This window comes from Arvicola amphibius, chromosome 18 (genome assembly GCF_903992535.2).
Source record: "Arvicola amphibius chromosome 18, mArvAmp1.2, whole genome shotgun sequence".
NCBI classification, from domain to species: Eukaryota; Metazoa; Chordata; class Mammalia; order Rodentia; family Cricetidae; genus Arvicola; species Arvicola amphibius.
Window position 1 is genome coordinate 19,091,962 of NC_052064.1, and position 10,630 is coordinate 19,102,591.

The window sequence follows — 10,630 nt, forward strand, 5'->3', positions numbered from 1 at the left end:
TGTGGCTTCATGCCTCTTACATTGACGACAAATATCTATGGTTTATGTTTAAATCTTCCTTCCAAACTGGGCTCCTTTGGTACTTAGAACTGCTCTCAGTAACACTCGGTCCTTTCCTTTGTTTTCAGCTTGGGATATCAAAGGAAATCAAACATCCACCTGCTCTCAGTGGAGGCTCTTGCTATCTCTGTACTGCACCATCACCCAACCTTCCCAGGGCCTTTCCAGATGTGCCAAGGTGTTTGTGAAGTAACAACGAAGCTCTTGGCCCTTCTGGTTGCTGCTTCCCCCCCATTTCACTGGCTACTGCTTTCTGAGGTTCAGGACATACCCTCGTTCCTGCTAGGCTGAGGGTCAAGCATCATCTAATTCCCCAATGTGTCAGGATATAAGTACTCGGCAAGATACTTTGAACGTGTGATTATCACGAGGGAAAAGATTAACTGGATACCAACCGTTGCATTAAACTCTGGCCTGTGACTTTTTCTTTTCTCTTAAAAAGGGTCTGTATTTCCTGGAATGCCATCTTGCAGCAGACTTCCTGTCGCACTGACTGTTAGAATCTGTTGTCCCATCTTCCCCAATATTTCTGGAGCCTTAGGCACAGCAGGTGCGTTGTAGATGTACCAGTTGGGGCTGGGACCCCAGTATGTTCTCTGCAACCGTAGACAAAGAACTATAGCCAAGGAAGGAATGGCTGACGGCGAAGATGGTGTTTCCCAGTGAAGAGCTTCCCAGCTGGCTATCCAATACCGGTGGTCAGCCTCCAAACATATACACGCAAGTGACATTATATAGAGTCTGAGCAGGTTGTATTTATATTTTTAGGGGAAGAAAAAAAAATCACATGTATTAACAGTGAAAATAAAAAGACCTGGATTGAGGGAGAGCAAGGAGGGTAAAGGAGAGGAGGTAGAGGGAGGAAATGGAAGAGGGAAAATGTAATTATATTGTAATTTCAAAAACCCCCATATAATGTAAGAAGTCACCCACCATACGGTCATTGCATCCACCTAGGCCTGCTGGACCGCCTGTACATCTGGGCTTCTCTATTAAGGGGTGGGGGTAAGTGCTATATTATGTGCACCCTCAGACCTCCCTTAGTCTCAGGAGTCTGCCCACAGAAGATGGCCGGCTCAAGCCAGAAGGTTGGCAGGTCCCACCTCTGCATGGCCCTTACTCCCTCAGGGTGCTCATGTGCTTGGGTTCTGGAACCATCCTCCACTAACTGACTGCTTAGTTTAAGTAAGTAAATCATGTAATCTTGCTTCTTTCAGCGTTCCCATCCACAATGGGGATAATGATATTAATACTCCTAACGTGACTGTAGTGAGGAGCTGCGGGCTGCATTCCTGCCGCCCTGCTCCCGGCCACCCAGCTAGTTTATGCCTGAAATAATTACACGGAAACTCTGTTCTTTTAAATACTGCCTGGCCATTAGTTTCAGCCTCTTACTCACATCTTGACTAACCCATATCTAATCATCTGTGTAACACCATGAGTGGTGTCTTACCGGGAAAGATTCAGCATGTCTGACCTGGCGGCTGGCTTTGTCGCATCTGTCTCCCTGAGGAGAGGCATGGTGGTCTGTCTAACTTAGGAGAGGTGTGTCATCTGACTGAGCCATCTACCTCACTTCCTTCTTCCTGTTCTGTCTACTCCACCCACCTAAGGGCTGGCCCATTAAATGAGCCAGGCAGTTTGTTTATTAGCCAATGAGAATCCTCCATCACATGACTGCGATGAGGGTTAATAAATGGAGTTGGTGTAAGCCCATGCTTAGTACGTTGTAAGCACTCATTACACTTAGCTAAGTCCATATTGGATTTAACATCTCCCCTCCTGACTCCCCCACTCTCCTCACCATTCATATTTACCAGGATCTACGTGGGACCCGCTGTGAGCAGCCCATTCCTGTCCTGAACCACGTACAGAGTCGCCAGGAAGCCGATCTGCAGGAAGAAAACACTTCTCCACTCTTGGTTCACCCATTTTACGATTAACTGGGGCACTCCAATTTCAGTTTATTGAAGCCCGGATTTTAAACCCATATGGTTCTTCAGTCAAAGCATAAATCGGTGAGAACAAATAGAACAATCTGCTGGTCAGGGGTTTGAAGGTGTCATAGAAAAGACTCCCAAACTTCTGGAAGGTATAATACCAGAAAAGAACAAACCATAACCTTGGCTAGAGAAAAACGGAACCACTCCTTCCTCTCCATTGTGTCTTTTCCATCCTTTTCATGCTCTGACAATAACAACAGAACATGGCAAACATGCATAGAAGAGTAATACAAGACCCGGGCCTACAGACGGAGTCAGTAGGGTAACACATGAAAACAATGTCCAGAGTGCACATCCCCTAAGTAACTACTGCTTCTGGAATCTGAGTTTATGTATTATGTTTTACCTTCAAGACAATCTTATTGCCTTTTTTAATTGATTTTTTTCTATGATATGTATAGGTTAGAAAAGGAGCCCGAGAAGCCAGAAAACATACAGGGCAGCCCTGGACCACAGTCCACGTATTTTCCTGAGAACAGAGAGATAGCAGAGAACACAGCGTAAGTCCCAGTGAAGCAATGAAACCGCGAAGCCCCAGGATAGCATTTGCACAGCTGGGCTTTGCTGAGCCCTGGGGTTTCCTGGAGGTAGCACTTAAGGTGTTGAGCTCCAGCCTTTCCCCCAAAGAACACTGCTGTGTGATCAAGGGACCGGTGCTTGCCTCAGCTTCCAATCCCCCAGAGTCCCGCAAGTAAACCTCTGAAGAGAGAACTTTCAAGAACTTCAATTTTGAAACCGAAGCAAAATTCATGCTGGTGTTAAGATCATAGTCAGGGCCATTTAGCCCAAACAAGGATCGGCTGATGCAAACTAGAGTACCTTCACCAGTACACATCCAACAGGGTCTCCAGCCTTTACTCCAGACAGCTAGCAGGTGTCAATGACAGCCCTCACTTTCTCTCCAGTCTGGTTCGTCCGTACCATTACAGCCATAAAAATCTGCTAAAGGTTGTTTTCTCTAACGAGTAGGTTTGTTTTCGCTCACTTAGTTTTTCTCAAATCGCCTGAATTTCCTACCATTTTCCATGTACACCATCAAAGCCAGATTTAGTGCCTTTCAAAGTAATCAAGACTGGAGAACTGGAGTGCTCTGGCGGGCCTGAAAGCAGATCAAAGCCGAGCTCACCAAGGGCTCTGCAGCGAGAGCTTTGTCAGCGAAGCAGCCAAGAAGAGAGTCGCAGTTGGATCTGGTTTGTCTTCCCAAAATGGGTTTTCACGTCTACCTCAATGTTCTTACTATCCTGCATAATTTTTAGCATTACAGGTAGAGAGCTTATCCTTCTGAGCTGCTCATGACTCATATATCCAAGCTTAGAACATCAACTGTGCTATGAGCCGCTGTGGGTACGCAGCAGAAAATAGAAGACACAGATAAGGAATTGCAAAAGCAAAGAGCCAAAAGGTCCAAGATGGCTACTTGGGTGGCTGGTCTTTGCTTCAGTCAGTGAGTACTCTCCTAAGTGGCTCTTGTGGTTTCTCAATGGCCACTGTGGTTCCTATAGTATTCACTTGAGAGATATTTGTGGGACACCTAGTGCTTCTAATCACCATGCAGACACACGGTGGGAGCAGCGCCGTCAAACACATCCTTCTGCGGCTGTTAGTGAACAAGCCACGAGCAAAGGGAGAGAACTGTGGATCTTGGTAAACTTTATGAAGAAATTAAGAGTCTGGGGAGAGGAAAGAATGGGCGGTAGGAGAAAGCAAGCTAGACTAGCCCTTTAAGGAAGGCTTTCTCAAGGACACGCAGCCTACTGAGAACTGGAGGCTGAAATTTAGACAAACGTTTGAAAGTCCTGGTCAAGAAAATAGAGGCAATGGTCTTAATTAGCATATAATCTAGTTAAGTTGATCGAAATAATTAATAACCAATGAAAGGGAAAACCAGAAGGTCGCTGGGGAAGCCTCAGTTCCTCCCTGCTAGTGGTGGCTGCGAGGATGGTGGGGTGAGTGTTCAGAGGGGGCTCTACCTGACACCACTCTGGGTACTGCAGTGTGCAATGCAGAATGAGACACAGAACGACTCTTTAATTAGCTTTGCACTCAGCCTGCAAGGGCTCCCTTATCTATCCCGTCCCCTACACATCACATCACCAGCGTCTCACACGCCTAGATCCCTCATGCTTCGAATCGTCAGGGTTCCTGACACCTGACATCCGTGTCTACAAAGAGCAGGATGGGTCTCCAGAGTTCTCACAATGCTTTAGAACATCACTGGCTGCCATAGAAAATACAACTATCGTGTCATGGAGCGGATGAAGAACCATAATAAAAGAGTTGCCCAATTACTTGTTAGTACACATTGTCTTCCAGACGACCTTGTGGCAGCATTTGCAGTGTGTTCATGGTCAGTGTTATAAAGAGAAAGCCAAAGAGAATGCTTCCCCTTCACAAATTTATACCACAAAGTGTGCACATTAAAACACAAAACAAGTAAACCGGTATCCGTAGGATTTCAGCCAATGGGACTCTCCTGATCCTATTAGAACCATAAAGGATATGTTAAATGCTTGAAATGCTCTCACTATAATGACACTTGTGTTTGTGTTGTTGCTTTTTCCTCCCGGAAGGGAAAATCACAGTGTTTTTCCTACTAAGTTTGGCTTTGAGTTGTATAAAATCTTCCTGACAATCTGAGCTGGCTTTGCTCTGCTGAAGAAGATTGAAGTATCATTATGTAGGAGAAGCACTACAAATATTTCTTTACTGACACATAGACTCCCGTATCACTTCGTGACAGGCAGAGTAATTACACAGCTTCCTATGGTGGGAAGATATTGGTGTTCTAGACTGTCGAATGATATGCAGAAAAATGGGAATTCCCGATGGTTGTTGCTTTCCAAAATCCTCACCCCAAGGACCTGGGTTTGGCTGTGGTAAAGAGGAGAGAGGAAGAGATGGGAAAGAGAGGGGAAGGAGAGGGGAGAACACACTTAAATGATAAAGGGTCTTAAGGTATTTACCTGACAGAATGGCTCTGTCAGAGGTTTCTTTCAGAATACCCCCAATCGCTCACAGTTTCTGACTCTGATGACATGAATATTAATATATTGAGAGTAAAATGATACTTTCTGGAGGCTCGATATCAATCAGAGTTACAGCTTCACCTTTTCTTTTTTTAGTCAAGGAAATTACACATTTTCTACTTATTGAGATAAATACACATACAGTCAAGATGGGAAATCCACAGTGCAGGGGGAGGAATTAGGAAAGATAATAACTGACGGCCCCGCAGAGGCTTTCTCATCAGAGCAGAGGTCTGTTTAAAGGCTATTCTAGAAGAATGAGAACCAGGAAGAACTCTGTCACCTAAAAAAGAAGCAGTGGAAGGAATAATAAAAAGCCAGCAGGTTGTTACAGTGAACGCACAAGTGCGGACTGATAACTAGTTTGGAGCCCAGGAGCTGAGTCCCTCAGCGTAGAGGGTATCCTAAGACCCCAGGATTCCACCAAGAGCACCCACTGGCTCCCTGACTTTCTGTTCCCATCTCTACTGGTTTGTACTAAAATGTCAGGTTCGCTCTGTCTCTAAGTGAGACACATTCTTAATCATACCCAAACAGTGGTTTTGGACCTTTATCCTGGCTGATCTTTTTGCCCCATTGGAAAGATGGAGACTTGGAAATGCCCCATGTGTTTAAAAGACACAGCAAGTAGGGTCAGATTGGATAATTTCATTTCTCCTTTGCTCCTGCAGGGAAACAAACAAACAAACAAACAAACAAAAACCCGAAAGGCACGTTGAATAACTTTTTGGACCCTATACATATTAATTCATTATTTAAATGTTGAATAATATTGAATAGTTGGTATTGAATGATGTGATTAAAGGCAAGACATCTCTAAAGGTTCACCCCTTCCTTCCAAACCTTCATATTCTCATAAGCATGGAAATATAGAGATTACACAAAGGTCATTTGTGCAATGATCTTCAGCCCACATTTCCTGTTTCTCAGAAATCCTGATTTATACAAGACATGATGTTTATACAAAGTTCTCAGACACAGAGATGCTGTCAGGTTTGGGGTTATACTGTTCTGAACCTTTCCATCACTTGGATTAATGGTCACCAAGCTTCCTCTAAAGGTGGGATGTGTCTCAATCTCAACGCCCTTCTTGGAACAAATCCTAAAATAAGGTCTTGTATGATTTTTGTACAGTGTGGCTCAGTGCCTCTCAGAGGTCCTTGTGTTAAAGTCCTCTCTGTCATTCCATGGAACTGTTTGGACATAGTGGAATCTTTAAGAGATGGGGTGCAATGAGGAGTCTTCCATCCTTCGGGAAAAAGGGACCATATTACTCCAGTCCCTTCCTATTCTTCTCTTTTGCATCTGGCCATAAGCTCGCCAATGTTCCACCATGACATATCACTGTAGGCCTGGAGCAATGATGTCACAGAATTATGGGCTGAAACCTCTCAAACAGTGAGCTCAAACAAACACCCATTGATGTCGCCAACTTTATAAACTCTTAAAGAACTTTTAAAAAGCTATGCCAGGTGCTTATCGCAGTGGTGGACAGTTGATACTCTCACAAATCAATGAGAAGCCATACACAGAAACACAAGGAACATCAAATATGTAACAAATACTTAAGGAAGAGAACCTCACCACTGCGAGTTACTGTCTGATAAGGTATTTTCCCCTAGAAATGGAAAAGAACACAGTCCTTCGATCTGAGCCTTGGGACTCTCTGGCCTAGTTATGGAACAGCAGCATTGTTCAAGAATATAATTTTAAAAACATACCCTAAGTTAGTATAGCCAAGGTTAAGTTAGTGGGGATCTCTGTCTTAGGCCATCATTTTTGCCTTTGTCACTTAACGTCCACCTTAGTGGTCTGGCTTCATCCCGGTTGCTTCCTTCTCTGACATCCAGGTTTATTTCACCGCTGCTACTTTTCGGGTTTCTTTAGCTCATTAACTCGCGCGTTTCCCAGGACAACATCCCAGAGGTGCTCATTGGCATTTTCTCCAGCTGAATGGCATTTTCCTGCCCCAAGCACATTTTCTGCACCCACGCCCATCTTTTGCCAAGTCCTCACATGCATCTGCATGACCTCCTTCAAATGCCATGCAACAGAGTGCTGTTTACTCCCTCCTGCGGATCATTAGTGAGCACACAGGTGCTCTGGGCCACCTGGGGAATTCCTCTCTGGGTTATTTACATCCAAGATCTCACTGTCCACAGAGGGATGAGCACCGAGGGGCCTGAACTGTTTTAAAGCAGACAAAGAGCTCAGGCGCCACGCATTTTGAGTCCACTTCTGAAGATATATCCCTTGGATATCTTTTCTATGAACCGGAGGATGCACTCCCAACCAATTCAAACACGCCTATGGTGTTTCCGTGTTCAGTATGGACAGACAGACAGGACAGAGAAATAGATAGGGAACCAGCCAAGACATTAAGTGGTAGTTCTCTGGGAAAAGTCTTATAAGGAGAAATTTCAGATTAAAGGATATATGTATATATATATATATATATATATATATATATATATATATATATATATATAAATGTTTAATATTAGTGTTGAACAAAATAAGAAAGCCCATTACTCCATCTATACTGCTACCTGGACCAAATCCCACACCTTAAACAAGAAGCAAACCAAATGCATTAGAGGAAAAAGAAAACAAAATGTGTAAATGAAAAGCAGGAAAAACGCTTTTGAGATATGGAGTTTAGTGAAGAATCCCTAAGCAGGCTATGAAAGCACAATCCAGGGAAGAGAGGAGGGGCTGGTAAGCCGGGATTTATTGGAAAGAAAAGAACCTGTGCCAGCTCTGTGCAAAGGATGCCGTTGAAAAGATGAAACTACTTATCTGAAAAAAAAATAGTATCTAGAGTATGTAAAACTTAAGAGTGAAATAAAACCATTCTCGCGAGAAAAATGGCCAATATACATGAGCCGACGGTTCGATGAAGACAATAGAAGAACGCACAGTCTATGAAAAGAGGCTTCTGCAGTACTGTTGGCCACAAGAGATGTCTTTAAAAAAATGCTGCAAAGAGAAGTCACGCCATGCGACAATGCTCACATAGGAGGTTTTACTGGAAGACGAGAGAGAAGGGGCAGAGAGGGGGGCAGACAGACAGGGGGCAGAGATGGGTCCTTGCAAACAAGAGTGGTGTAAGAGAAAGACAGAGAGAGAAAGAGAGAGAGGGAGAGAAAAGAGAGGGAAAGAGAGATGGGAGGTGGGCAGGGACACCTTTTAAAAGGATACATAGTGAATGTACACAGAGGGTGCTCTTAGTGGCTTCAGCTGAGGATGCATCCTGTAAGGACCCCAAGGGCAGGTCAGTACAGATGCCTGAATACTAACAATAAGAGAATGCAAATTTATCTGTATAAAGGAGGGCTACTGATGATTGTTGTTGTTGTTTGTTTGTTTGTTTGTTTTTAAACGGGGCCGAAAAAGAAATAAGAGAAACATCACCCATCACACTAGCCATAAATAACATAAAATACTTTGGAGTAAGGCTCACCGAACACGTGGAAGACCTATAGGACACCTTAAAACTTGGAAGAAAGAAATAAAGAAGATACCAGAAAGTGGAAAGATCTCTAATGCTCTTGGGTAGGTGGAATTAACATAGCAAAAATGGCAGTCTTACAAAAAGCAATCTATAGATTCAATGCAATGCCCATTAAAATCCCAGCAAAATTCTTCATAGACTTTGAAAGAACAATGCTCGACTTCCTATGGAAAAACAAAACAAACCATAATAATCAAAACAATCCTGCACAACAAAAGAACTTTTGGAGGCACCACAATCTCTAACTTCAAACTCTACTATAGAGCTACAGTACTGAAAACAGCCTGGTATTGGCATAAAAACAGACAGGAGGACCAATGGAATCGAATCGAAGACCCAGATATCAATCTACACACCTAAGAATACCTGATTTTAACAAAGAAGCTAAAAATATAAAATGGAAAAAGAAAATATATTGAACAAATGATGCTGGCATAACTGGATATCAAAATGTGGAAGAATGAAAATAAATCCATATCTATCCCCATGAACAAAACTCAAGTCCAAATGGATCAAAGACCTCAACATAAAACCAAACACACCGAACCACATAGAAAAGAAAGTGGAAAGTACACTTGAACACTTTGGCATAGGAGACCACTTCCTAAATAAAACTGAAGTAGACACTGAGAGCAACAATTAATAAATGGAACCTCCTGAAACTGAGAAGCTTCTGTAAAGCAAAGGACATGGTCAACAAAACAAAATGGCAGCCTACAGAATGGGAAAAGATCTTCACCAACCCCACATTGGACAGAGGGTTGATCTCGAAAATATGCAAAGAACTCAAGAAATTGGTTATCAAAAGAACAAATAATCCAGTAAAAAAAATAGAATGTAGGTAGGCCTAAACAGAGAACTCTCAACAGAGGAATCTAAAATGGCTGAAAGACACAGAAATGTCCAACATCCTTAGTCATCAGAGAAATGCAAATGAAAACAACTCTGAGATTTCATTTTATGCCTGTCAGAATGGCCAAGATCAAAAACACTGATGTCATCTTATGTTGGAGAACTTGTGGGGTAAATGGAACACTCCTGCATTGCTGGTCGGAGTGAAAACCGGTACAACCCCTTTGGATGTGAGTATGGTGATTTCTCAGAAAATTAGGAAACAACCTTCCTCATGACACAGCAATATCATTTTTGGGTAGATATTCAAAGGATGCTCAGTTGTACCACAAGGACATGTGCTCAACCATGTTCATAGCAGTGTTGTTTGTCATAGCCAGAACCTGGAAATGCTAAACCTAAATGCTCCTAAACCAATGAATTGATAAGGAAAATGTGGTACATTTACACAATGGAATACTTACACAGCAGAAAAGAAATAATGACATCTTGAAATCTGCAGGCAAATGGATGGAACTAGAAAACATCATATGGGGTGAGGTAACTCAGACCCAGAAAGACAAATATAATATGCACTCACTCATAAGTGGCTTTTAGACACAAATAAAAAAAAACCAGCCTACAATTCACAATCCCAGATAACCTAGACAACAAAGAGAAGCCTAAGAAAGGTATACATGGATCTAATCTACATGGGAAGTAGAAAAAGGCAAGATCTCCTATGTAAATTGGGAGCACAGGGACCATGGAAGAAGGGGAGGGGTGAGGAAGAGAAGGGAGCAGAAAAAAAATATAGCTCAATAAAAACAATAAAAAAAGAGATTTTTGTGAAAAAAATTAAATACAGTGGTGGTACAATATGTTTGTGATGAAAAACTGCATCTCTGGATATTTTTTAATATTTATTTATTTATTTATTTATTTATTTATTATGTATACAATATTCTGTCTGTGTGTATGCCTGCAGGCCAGAAGAGGGCACCAGACCCCATTACAGATGGTTGTGAGCCACCATGTGGTTGCTGGGAATTGAACTCAGGACCTTTGGAAGAGCAGGCAATGCTCTTAACCTCTGAGCCATCTCTCCAGCCCCTCTGGATATTTTTGTAGGAAAGTGGCAATCAAGAAAACTGCAAACATTGTTATCCTATGGTCTAACGCTCATGAAACCAAGC